Raw genomic sequence first — 14,106 nt, 5'->3', positions numbered from 1 at the left:
AGAAATTGAGATACCAAGTCAGGAAAAAATTTTTTTAGACAAGACTGAAATGCTGGCACTTGTGGGAGTAAAACCACGTAAGTTACAGCCCAGCTTCTTAGAGTCTGTCTTTCCCTTGGGCCACCTGCAGCTTAAGCTGAATTTAACAACTTCTGATATTTTAAATGCTAAGATTAGGCATAAAAAATTTACTAACATCCAGTATTCATTCTCATGCACCTGTATATATATTTCTTCCACGGAGTGGCAGAAGAAATTATTGTTAAGACCTTTATGTTTTAACCAAGCTCAGATTATCTCTCTTACATTGACCAAAGTTATCTGAAATTACACTCACAAGCAGAATTTATTTTTGAAGGGACTTTTCACATTTTTTTCATTGTCCTAGGGTAAAATCTGATCCTGTGTACACCCAAAAGGCAGTTAAGAGATATAGCTTTTGGGTAGAAATCTTGGGCTGTTTTCCTCTAAACAAGAAAGTTGGTTTTGTCTGCTTTAGTTTCTAATTCTTTCGTGAAAGAGAACTTAGTTCTTGTAAAATTGAGAAAAAAGGTTCTTGTTTCCTTTAGTCTTAACCACAAATTACATGTCAGCTCAAGCATTCATCTTTTTCTATGCTGTGTATTTGCATCTCCCCTTGCACACATTTTGTATCTGATATATATGCTACAGAAGAAGTCTTACATGAAAGTTACTGCTCTGTTTCTCTTGTAAATTGCTTGGTTATATGCTAGCTAATATGAAAGCAATTTATCAAAATTGTCAGATGGACTTTCTTGTTATATCTAAACATGAATCAATCTTCAATGAAATTCTGAGCTAACAGAACTAAATATATAAACTCAGTGATATCAAAAATAATTACAAAATAGGATCCTGCAGAGCTAGGTTAGAAATGTGGGAAATGTATAGCAATGAAGCTTGACACAGCTGTAACTCTGAAGATGCTTAGATGTTAATGTGAAAGAGTGAATTCCACCTGAAAGGAATAGGGGTTTCCTTTGTAAATATTATACTTAGAGTCTAAGTGAAATCTTGAACTGGGGATAAGTAGCTAGCAGGATTTTTCTTGCTGCTTCTAATTTTTACAGTATAGTACCACCTAGAGGTTCTCTTGTTCTCTGTGCCATTTATGTGAGAAGTGTAAAACAAAATCTTGGGAGCTTTTTACCATGTGCATAGAGAAGACAGATGCAGGGTGAGAAAGAAGACAGAACCAAAAGGTGGGGAGGATGGGCTTCACTCAGAAAAGAAAAGCCAGTGAAAAAGAGAAGTTTTCTCAGTCATAGTTCTCCACTACAAGAGTTATAGCCACTCAAATTCGTGCAAAGATGATTTTAGATCTAAACCAGATTTTTTCTTGAGTCCTTTTGGATATTCCATGTCATGCTATGTCATAAGAAAAAAGGTTGTGCAGCTATTTCCTACCCCAACTGCATCACAGGGTAGGCACAGATTTTTCCCTCTCACAGAGATATATAATCCCTCACTCTCATCCTCTCAAACATTTTCAACCAGTACTAAAAGGAATAATCACTTCTGAGACATGATTTTACTTTAATTATGCCAGATGAAGTTTTCCTATCTGAATCACTAAATGAAATAATTAACATCATCCACACAGAATATTCATTCAAAAGATAAGCATGCATCTTTTTGTCTGAGTCTAATTCTTTTTGCTCGTGCTCAAAGCCACCACATTAAAACAACAGCAACAAAACCAACAAAAAACAGTTTAATTCTTGCCACCAAAATATTGTCTGTAATATTTAGCACATATAATTCGGTCTGATCACTTATGCTTTTTGCAGCTGTGAATCTCTCCTGTGTAACTTTATGTTTCAAATAATCACAACCTCACCATTTTCAAACCAGATACTAATGACTTATTAAAAATATAAATTAATATGTAACAGTACATTGGCACTGTACCTAATGGCATTGGTTAAGTCATATTTTCACCTGTGTGTGGTAGGACGCATTTTGATATTGCATTCCTGGACCCAGGAGTCATTTGTGTTTCCATTACTAGCAGACCTCCAAGGTACATGCTCTAGGATGATAAGATTTTCTATATATCTCCTCTCACAGGTCTTTGTGAAAGGGTGGCCAGCCTAATCTTAAAATGTGTTTGTTTGTTAGTTTGTTTTTCTCCCCTAACTTACTTTTATCTCATAGATTTATTATTTTATGTTGGATTTTACAGTGGTTTAATTTTTCACAAATATATCCAACTTTTACTCCACATATTACCAGGTATGAATAACATAAATGTTCACTGCTGAAAGTGATGCTTTAGGCAGCTCCTACTCATGTGTCAATATGAAAACAAGAGGCTGATGGCGACTCTTGATCTTCAGAAAGCAAATCATGTTATTGTCTGTTATTGTTTTGGAGAAGGATCTTTCAGACGTAAGTGAGACAATAACAAGAAGTAGAAAAGATGGAGTAAAAAAAAGGGAGATAAATTATATAGTGACAAAAGAGAAACAGAAGTATTTCTTTTGATCATTTGTCATTTTTTACTAGAGCTAGAAAATAACATGTTCAGGTATGCAAATTATTGGTACACCATGACCACAAGATTTGCCCTAGCAAATGATCACAATACTAAATTCATATCTTCAGATACAAATCAAAACCTTTATATCCAGTCTAATGATTTAGACTTCAACATTTAGATTTACAACACTTGAAAAAGAAAGAGAAAAAAATGTGTTATGGAAAAGAAATATGCTTAGGGGCAGAGAGACTCTTTTGTGCCCACTTACTGTGGCCTCCCAGGGGAGCTACACCTTTGAAACACTCCAGCATGAGGTTCACTTTTCATTTAATACTGACCAGCTAGAGCAGAAAGCACTGAATAACAGAGCCTCTATTTCAGCAACGATTCCTTGAGAAGCCTGGATATCCTGACATAAAATAGTCTCTTTTCCATAGGGATTCATTAGGACCCATGTTATCTGTAGGGAGGACTCAGTCTTTTTGCATTCAGAAGCCCTGGTGCCACACTGACATCAAGTGGCTTTAGTTATGGCACTATAATTTAGTTTATCATTTCTGAAGTCTCCTGGAAGTTCCAAAAAAAAGGTAAATAGGAGCAGGGTGGTTTTTTTTTGGTTTTTTTGTTTTTTTTTTTTTTTAGCAGTCACTACAGATAATCCAAGAGGACAGAGCCCCACAAGACTGTTGCCCCCATTATAGGGAAGTAGGGGTAGTGTTTCCTGCCTCCTCACTTGCAAGGTTTCTGCCCATACCCTTTATCTTCTCTCTGCATGTAATGGGAGATAGTTTTATTCATGTTAACAGAAGTAGTGAAGTGTATTCTTCCAGAGAGAAACCGATCCCAATGGAATTAAGCATAATCCTCTTACCTACTTAATAGAGTACAGACTAAGTGAAACACTGAATAATCTTTCCTGTGATTATATATTTCATTGATAGGTGCATGTTGAATATATTAAAGATAATTTTCCTGTTTCTAATGTGATATGAAATGCCTCCCATGAATTTTAAACAAGATATGCGTCTTTTAAATGGTCTTTTAACACTCATGTACCAGATTTTTACTTATTGATTATTGATAAACTGGCAACAGATTGTCAGGAACATAAAAAAGATATATTAGTTCACTTGTGTTTTCTCAATGTTCTGTAAACTCCCCCTTATTTCAGCATCTGCATTTATCTTTTGCTAACAATAGGGTCTCTCTAACATGTTGTGGGCAGGAAATCATGTGCATATAGTAACTTCCATGAACACAAAACTGCAGAAATAGAGTGTAGACAGAGTTCTTATGATTTTGGATTGCTTCAAGCATGGGATTTTCAAAAACAGTAATTAACTCTCCTCCTTTATAATCAAGTAGCAAATTTTTGGAGTGATCCTTTACAGTCTCACCTGGGACTTGACACTGATTTTCTTCTATCTGAGTAGCCCTTATACTATGACAGAAACACTTAATATTTGCAGGTATTTCAGATACTTATTCTGGGTCTTCATCCTCCAGACTGTCAAGTGCTCTTAAAGGGGAACTGATCTCTCCCTTAACCAGAGCAGTTTCCATCATTTAAAAGTATCTATTTGAAACTGACACTGGCATAAGCATGCAAAACACACAGTTGGTTTTCGTAGTTTAGTTAGGATTAAAATGGAGATGATAGAAATAAGTCATGAGTATTCAGATTGGTAAGTAGTAGCTGTTGTTATACCCCACTGTGATCTGAAGCTCTCATGAATACGTTATAATCTCTTTCTACATAATAATGTAGAAACAAGAAAGACACAAACAATTCTTCGATGTTATTATATCAAACTTTAAGCTCATAGGAAACAAGATACTTTCTTTGGGTCTACACAGAACACTGCATATGGATAGAGTAACATTTCTTTTAATTTTGAAGAAACATAAATTGTGCCACAACCTATAGCACAGTTACAGCCAGTGCTAGGATGAATAACTTATTTGGGATAATTTAAAGAAATAATCTAGTTGTGAGGTGTTCCAACGGTCTTCTCTGCTTTTAACTATGAGGGTTTTGTTAGTTAGTTTGTTTGTTTCTGAAGAGCTGGTCATATCATATAAATAGCTGAAAAAAAACAAACCCCTACAGTTGGAAAATCTAAGCACATTCTCTGGAGATAAGTATGCTTATGTGGGCTATTTTATCCATTCTGTTGCCACAACTACATAACTTTCTGTATGAGCCCTCTTAAACTAAGGGTGGCAAGATGGTTTTCTATCTTTAGCTGAGTGTTTAACTTAGGCACTCATACACTATCACCACCTCTGCCTACCCCATACAGTCAAAGTTAGGACCACAGGGAAGAGGCCTTAATAACAGAGTAACATATTTTTTATGGTGATGATTCTTTACATCAGCATAACTTGTGAAGCTAGCATATAAAGTCATGCCAATGTCCTCTCTCTATATATAAAACATACTGTCTCTAAAGAAAGCATAGATAACTTGAATGTTTTCCACTTTCTACATATATTTTTATTATTATTAGAAATTTTAACAATATTAAAATGGTTAAGAAAAGTCATAGCTAAAAGTCTTCTCTTTCTAAAAACATTAACTCAAGGTTAAGAAAACCATCTGAGAGAGACGGAGGATTTGTCACCGCATTTTAGTGTTTATACACATAGCTGTGATTTCAAGGATATATTACATTTGTTAGGTACTAACAGTATTTTTTGAGAATGAATACTTTGAAAGATGAAAGCAAAAAGAAGAAAGAAAATGAAAACAGACATAAATTTTTCTTAATACTGGTTCAAAATACTAAGTCTACTCCTGGGTAATTACAATAAATTGCCATAAATATGCCAGCTAATATTATTTCATGATAATCACATCATGAACACCAGGCAATTTTGAAATTATATTTAAATGAAGATTGGAAAAAAAAAATCACTCCAATCAAGAACAACAAAAAATGCCTTTTAAGAGGAACTATCCCCCTCCAATTACCTAAAATTGATGGCTTCTTAGGAATAGCTAGTTCCTATTAGCTCAGTATTTTTAAAATTGTAAATATATTTGAGCTCATTATTATTATTATGATTACCATGAAAAGAGTTTGGGGCCAATGAAACTCTCACCACCACCCTCCATCTATTTCAGGATATTAGCTAAGAGAATCAGATAAATATTGAACAGCATCCAACATCCAGTTCTTAAATTTCAGTATTCTGAATATCGAATAAAACCCTAGACAAGTGAAATGTAATAATGTCAGCTGATAAGAAATGCACTAATAAATTCCACAAATTTGGCTTTTTATGTTATTAGGAAGTGAGATTTTATATCTCTATAAATGCGGTTTTTATATATTTTATATAATATACTCACTTCATACATAGAAATGTGTGTATGTGTGTACACATGTCCTATGTACATGTACATATACAGGCATATGTATATATATTTAAGCACTTATTTTTATTTTCATAAGAAAAATCTTGTATGAGAATCAGAGAGAGAAAGCAAGTACCTTGAGATAAAGCCCTCTTTGAAGGCAACAGATATAATTGCACAATTTCCTAACCAGATGTCCAACCAAGGAACTGAAACACTGAAAGGTGAATACCCCAAAGAGTAGGTTTAATTGAGTCAGAATCATTTTGAGAAGTTAAAACAATGTTTGTGAAATGTTGTCTGAATATTAATATTGCCCAGACCAGAACAGTTTTTCTTTGCACAGCGGGTCTCCTTCCACAAGAACATTTATAAAAGCTTTTTGAAGATTTAAGTGGAACTGTCTGGTATATTCCCATGGGGATGGCTGATTTTCATGTTCCCTCAATCCAGACAATATCATTTCTGTGGTGAAGAGCTAATGAGTAAATTTATCTTGGATACAGAAGGACCCAAGCAACCCATTTTCTACTGCCTTCACCTCTTTCTCCCCATGAGTAGTTTGATCGGGCCATAGGTGGTTGACCAAAGTTGCTCAAATCAGGAAAAGGATTTGAATTTGTATCTCTCATGTTCTACACAATTGCTTGAATAGCAAAACTCCTTGGCAGGAGAGCCAAGAGCCTTGTCTCTTTGACAAAAGTATTATACCTTTGATCCACGAAGAATCCTCAGTGAAAACATTGTTTAAACCAGTATATTTCCCCCAAAACTTCCTGCTTTCACAAAATTAAATTTATTGCTGAAATCAAAATAACTTAAGAAATCCTAACCAGCTATGCCAACTTATTTGCTGTGATAATAATTTGTTATTAGAAAAAACATATCCTGGAAATACAGGAAAAAAATGTGTCTATTCTGCAAAATATCAGTAGTAGTCCTTCAATAACATGAGGTCTTTGCTGCTGTAGTAAAGTCATAAAGTAAGGAGCATCACCTGATGATGAAGTGATCAGTAGTCAATAAGCAGAGAGGTGGCTTCCTGAGCTTTCCTGGCAGCAGTCTGCTTCTGAGCCTGTTATGAGATATTCTGGATTTAACTTGCCAAATATCAACACAGGAAATCTCTTCTTGCTAATTAGACAATTATCCCATCCTGGATTCTGGATTCAGAAGGACATATCATCATAGCTGCAGCTGGCTACTGCATACAGGCAGACTGACAAAGGTAATGTCACCACATTTTAGCACATCTCCTATGGGACTAAAACTGCCTCCTCTTTGAGGAATTTCTGTAAAACCCCAGGTGCAGTGCAAGTCCACAGTCTTGTCACAGTTCCCTGAAAGACAAACAAAACTTCCTGTTCCATAAGATGTCCCCTAGCACCTAATCATACAAGTGACCCAAAAGTAGTGACCTATGGAGGGTATTTGCAGGGCCAGTTACCTAATTGCAGAACCATTAATGCAAATTGAAATAGAATGAACATGCACATTTTAACTAACATTGCAATCGTTGTGTGGAACAACGTGTGCCACACCATCCATTTAAAAAAGCAAGTTACAATTAATCTTTGCTTGCCAAAGTTTTCTCCTATGTAAGACACTTCATATTAAACAATGAAGTTAAAATTACTGCTATGATGTATGCTTATTCTGAGATAATTGTCTTTTGCAGTAATTGTGCAATCTTCCTTCATAAATGCAAGATAAAACTTTTGCTTTTCTGTGTATGTGCAAGTGCCATATTCTCATGCTTAATTTATTCCTCTATATTCATATATTACGAATTTAGAACATCAGTTTTAAAGGTGTCTCTCTGATAAATTTCTGTCTGCTCAATATTTTTTCCTGTCAAGCAAATTATATTTATTTATTTTTAACTCTCCTTTATGTTAGAATAAAATGCTGATGGATATTAGTTTCCATAGATCTCATGAGAAGTTGAAAAGATGATTTAATATTTTCTATTTGCAGTGAAGAGAAAGGCCTGAAGAAAAATGACAGCATTTGAGATTTCTTGCCACTGCTAGACTGAAAATCAGTACAATTTGATGTGTTGTTTTGGTTGCTTTTCTTTGGTTTTGCTTGCTGCTTTTTATATGACCACCACTGAATTAAAAATAAACAATTAAGCTAAAACTTCATTAACATAGGCAACGTGATTTTTCAGGCTCATAAACTACCATTTAAATCAGTAAAAATTGGACTTTTGATGGTCTGCAGTACAGTCACATTTTCTGTACTCATTGTCATCTTCTTATTTATCTGTAGGGGGCAATACGTAATAAGAAATGCCTAGTCTCACGTTGTCCTCAAATACCATCAGAAAAGCTGCAAGCAAAAGATTGATTTTATCAAGTCAACTAGAAGTCCAGTGTGTAAATTATAGCCCTTTACCGTGGATCTTTATGTATGTAAGATGAGATATTACCTGCTATTAATCTAAAAACACTGACTAAACAGTTTTTCTGGTATTCCAAACTATTCAGATTTCCTTATATGAAAACTCTCTTTTGTACTTCTAGAGCCCCATTTTCTGCATTGACTAACACAATGATGTGCAGCATGCACACACACAGAATCATAATGCACAAAACAATAGAAGGCTATAGGCCTATAACGGAGGTAATAAAGAAAAAACGGAATAGTCACTTCATTTCACTGTCAGAAAATTCGATATGAAACGATCACACCTTGCAAAACAAAATGGGCTCTAATATTCAGCTGCTCATGTATAACTCTTGGTTACACTAAGTATTATACAAGAGCGTGCATCTCAGAAAAAGAAGTCATGTGAATAAGACAAAAAAGGATAATGAAGAGGAAATTGCTTGAAATAGGATGTCAGAGAAATGCTAGCACTTCGTCTTGGCTTCATCAGGCCTGGTGAAACTAGCAGAATTTGGTGAAGAGAGTTTAAATGAAGTAGCAGCCATCACAGCGAAGAGGAGCAGAGATGAAATATTTAGGAAGGGCAGAACAGGAAAACTAAGTTTCAGTTCAAGATTTTGTTCAAGATCCTACCACTCAAGCATAACATGTCAGAGACCTTAAGAAACTTAGTCTGTATGTGTTACAGTAGTTCTGAGAGAACTGTCATCTTAACCACTGACATATTTAGACCAGAAACAAGGATGAATCCTCCACAGTAGCATACCTGAAGAGAGTTCATTGCATCTGCCTCACTCATCAAATCTCTAAAATCTCTCTGATAGTGCATTGAGCCAGGCAGACCTTTAGGACACAAAGAAACGGCCTCAAGTTGCCCCAGGGGAGGTTTAGATGGATATCAGGAAGAATTTCTTCTTCGCAGGAAGGGTGGTTGGGCATTGGAACAGGCTGCCCAGGTAAGTCACCATCCCTGGAAGTATTTAAGAGATGTGTGGGTGTGGTGCTTAGGGACATGGCTTGGTGACTTGACAGTGTTAGGTTGATGATTGGACTTGATGATCTTAAGGGTCATTTCTAACCTAAATGATTCTATGATTTTACAATTCTATGACCTTTGTGGTAGACCAACCTAGACCTTCCCCTGAAAGTCTAGATAGATTAACTCCCCAGAGAGCCAAGGGTTTTCCATTAAAACAAAACAAAACAACAACAAAAAATGCTACCAGTTTTCATTTGAATATAAACCTGAATAATTCACTTTTTAAGTGGACAGAATAGAAATAAAAAGTTATATAAAACCCTTCTCCTGCCCACACAACTGTGCAACGCAGATGCTTCAGCCAACTCAGTAGCTGCAGGTATGAGCTGCAGTTCACTGGCTAGTCCCTTTGTCCATCCTTTCCATCTCCTCTGTGGCCTGCCCTCTCCTCCTCTCTCCCTCCAGGCTTTGCTGGGGCACTGGCTCCTGCATTACCTAAGAGCCAGCATTATTTTCCTAAGCAGAGAACTCCCTAAGCTCCTTTGCTCCTTCCAGTCCTATCTGTTTTTCCCCTCGATCAGCAAAATTGCCAGCAACCAACCTGTCTTTAATTAGCAATGGTAATATCAAGGCATTTTATATTGCAATAGCATTTGACATAATTTAGAACAGAATTCCTGCCAAAATGCTCTGCCGCTGTATTCTTAACTTTGCCCTTCTGTATGATCCAATGAAGGGAATCTTCCTTGCTCTTTCTTTAGGTCTCACTGCACTTAGCCAGGAGGATTTTATCTTTAATGATTGTGCATGGCATGAAACATGAATATTAATAGGTGAGAAGAGGAAATGAAATTCAGATTCAAGCTTTTTCTTATTTGTTTTGATTGTTCCAAGTGACAATACAAAATGCAAATATGAAGCTACTATAAACAATAAAAGATTAAAGTCTATTACTAGACTGTAGTAGTGGGAAAGATATCAGCTGCATACATGAATTGAAACATCAGAAGTGACTTCAATTCCTGTTCAAGCACAATGATGTCCTCTAGCACAGAAAAAAGTAACTAAATTTACAGATTGAAGTGGTTGTGCATTGGTGTCAGGAATATATTTAGAATGCAGTATTCCTTTGAGGCTACTTTTTGTGTCATACAGTATCATATTCCAGTGTGTTACACGGGAAGCAGTATTTATCTGTAGGGTTTCTGATGCCAGGATGCTCCTTAGCAGTTTTTTTAACATACTTTTTTGGCCTTCACTAAATTCAGTATCCACTTACTAGTAAGCTTTTCTACCAAGCATCCATCCACATCTCTGCTTAGATGTTGAATCCATATCCTTTTTACTTCATACTTATATTCTAATTTGAATGAGATAGGATCACTAAATTATGTACACACAAACAAGATCATCTCAAATCACCAGAAGGCAAATACATTAAATGCACAGTATTTGTAGTTTATTGAAATAAAAGAAAGATGTTCATTACAAGCTTAACTTCCTTAAAAGCTAGTTCTAACATGTTTTGAGTTACTGCTCTCCAACCACCATGTGAGTGGTCTTTGAAGAATCTGTAACTCTTTAATAGATATAATTGTACCTTGCAATAATGAAAGCACTCAATTATTTAAAGCAAGACTATCTGGTATTTAAAGGTTTGAGAGTGAACACAGGGACATTTTGATTCATTTCTTCATTTGCTGCAGACCCATTTAACTTTGGATAAGCACGCTTTCTGTTGACCTTGCCTTTCCACTGTATGATAAACCTGTGACCTGAGTAGGTGTCTGGAGAATATAACTCATTGATAACTGTAGTTGGATACTTCAGCAGTAAGACTCACACAGGCATCTAGATAGGTGTATAGTCAAACAGCAGGCTGGCTGTATAAAAAGACAACACATTTCTAACCTCCTATAAAGTAACATTATGTAGAAAAATGTTTAGAATCACAGGGAGGTTTAATTGCTCTCTTAAGAGTAAATTAGAAATTATTGATTTTCAGCACTGTCAAAACAGCAGAAGTGGAAAGTGAATGTTCTACATTTTTACTTTGTAAAATAATTTGTGTAAATTGTTAAAGGATTCAGTGATTGCTCAAAGTTCTCATATTTTCTTCAAGGATTTCTTAACCTGCTATTGAAGGACACGTTTTGTGGAAGGTGTGTCCTAGTTTCAGTTAGGACAGAGTTAGTTTTCCTCCTAGTAGCTGGTAGGATGCTATGTTTTGGATTAGGATGAGAAGAGCGCTGATAACATGCTGATGTTTTAATTGTTGCAGAGCAGTGTTTACACCAGGCCAAGGACTTTTCGGCTTCTCGCTCTGTCCTGCCAGCGAGCAGGCTGGGGGTGCAGCAGAAGCTGGGAGGGGACAGACCCAGGACAGCTGACCCAAACTGGCCAAAGGGGTATTCCATACCATCTGACGTCATGCTAAACAATATATAGGGGTGGCTGGCCGGGGTGGGGGGCCGGCTGCTCCGGGATAGGCTGGGCATCAGTCAGCGGGTGGTGAGCAATTGCATTGTGCATCACTTGTTTCGTACACATTATTAGTAGTAGTACTATTATTATTATTATTATTTTTATTGTTATTATTATTTTCCTGTCTTAATAAACTGTCTTTATCTCAACTCACAGGCTTCACTTTGCCATTTCTCTCCCCCATCCCAGAGAGGGAGGGGGGACGGTGAGCGAACGGCTGTGCGTTGTTTAGCTGCTGGCCGGATTAAACCACAACAAGGTGTTATTTTTAACCTATTTAGATTAAAAAGATTATAATTCTTAGCTGCAGGCAGTTTCCTAATCCCTAGTGTAAGAAACCTGTTTAGTCTCTTGTGTGACTGCTAGTAGATCTATTTGGGTCATTCTGTTGCCCACAGAATGTACCAGCCTCCACAAACAGTACTTCAGTTGTTTTGCCATATATGTAACAAAAATTAGAAGAGTTTAGCATAAAAATTTAACTAATACCCCATGAAGTTTACATAAAAAGTGAAGAGCATGAAATTTTGAAAGACAGAAAATGATTACCTAAAACCATACATTCAGCTCTCCCTCTCTTGTTTTTGCAAGATGTCACAAATCTCTAAGTAATCCCAAATTTGTATCTCACATAGGAGATATCTCCCAGACCAGGAGAATGGCCACCAGTGTCCTGTTGGATTATTGATTCCTTACAGATAGAGAGGGAAAGAAGCACGTAGTGAAATCACCAAACATGCTTCCCAGGAAAGAGATCATAGCACAAAATTAAGAGCATTTATATTAGGATAGATGAGGTTTTTTCCTGTGAAAATTCAAGCAGATGTGACTGAAGGCATCTGCAATCAACACTTCTGGGGAACAGTCATTCACACTGCTATCTGTTCTCTTGCAGATTCCAGTTCTCTGTAATCATGCTAGGACTGTTATCTTGCTGCAGAAGTCACAACAACAGCAACAACCGTATAAAAACTCAGCAACACCTACAATTCATGAGCCTGACCTTAACAAACTGTGTTCAGTAGGACATTGTGTAGGCTTGATGTTACGTTTGTACTTAAACACAAAGTCGGAGATTAGAGTATCATAGAGCAACTGTAAAACAAACAAACAAACCACCACTACTCAGCCAGATAACTGTAATCTGTCACCATGCTATCAGTGCCTTATTTTCCATATCTTGCCATTCCATGAATATGCATATTATACTGTTCCAGTCACTGAAATACCAGAACATGGACATGGCCACAAAGAACTTATTGAATAAGACTAGTGAATGAGGAAAAAATAATAATAATAATAAGCCAGAGGGATTTTTTGTTGTTGTTCTTTTTAATAACAACTACAAAAATAACATCTAAATTATGTTTCCATCTAAAAGCATGGCAAAAAAATGTATTCTAAAGGATAGATGCTCTGTTCATTAACCTTACTCTTGTATTTAACTCATCAGAAAGGCTGTTCTACATCAGCTAAAGGACAAAGAGTACAGGTTAGAGACTGGAAGCACAAAAATCAGCAAATGGAAAAGCCTAAATTTTGTTTCCTACTCAGATTTCTCTGACCAATTGTATTTTAGCTGCTTTTATGTTAGTGTGTTTGGAGAGTTTCTCCAGTCATATTTATAAAACTGCAGTTACATGAGCTGTTATTTTGGATATACAGTATTTTTTTAGATATTAATTAACTTTTTTTTGGTGTTGTATAGTCTATACGGGTTTTTAGTGTTATTCCCTCACCACTCTACTAGCCTGACACAAGCTCCCATATCATGAAGCCTCCCATTTCATGCCTATGTCTTCCCATTGTTCACAGCCAACTTGCTCCATGTAGCAGTATGGCATACCTGGGAAGAGGCAGGTTTTCAGCCTTGATGGAAGAGCAGGAGTGCTACAAGGTCAAGGCAAACAGTACACTTTCCTATTATATCAGCTGATACACTTTACATGGTCTGCCTTGATCAGTCAAAGACCCAAGCTACAGAGAATTGTTTTTCTCAATTTCCCCTCTTGACCACAATTCCATGAGGTATCATCTTCGTACTTTCTTCCAATAATGTTCCAACTTTATGAAATCAAAAGATTACATCGTGTCTAGATTAACTGTGCCAGCTTGTACATCTCAGTGCAAAAAGAATACGTTGTCAGAAGCATGGAGAAATACAATCCATTTAACCTAAAGGTGATGTGATCTTTAAAAGCAATGTGTAGCTCTGGCAGAACCAACATAACATCTCTCTGAAATGTGATTGCAATAGAAAATGAAGAGGCACAAAGCACTGACATACTTTAGAACTAGGAAATCACTGAGATTTTCTACAGTTGCAATGTACCCTGTTGTAACTATGGCTTGCATTCTGATGATTCTTCATGAAACATATCCATT

This window comes from Anser brachyrhynchus (assembly GCF_964034855.1).
Source record: "Anser brachyrhynchus genome assembly, chromosome: 13".
Taxonomy (NCBI): Eukaryota; Metazoa; Chordata; class Aves; order Anseriformes; family Anatidae; genus Anser; species Anser brachyrhynchus.
Note: the sequence above shows the minus strand (reverse complement) of the source record.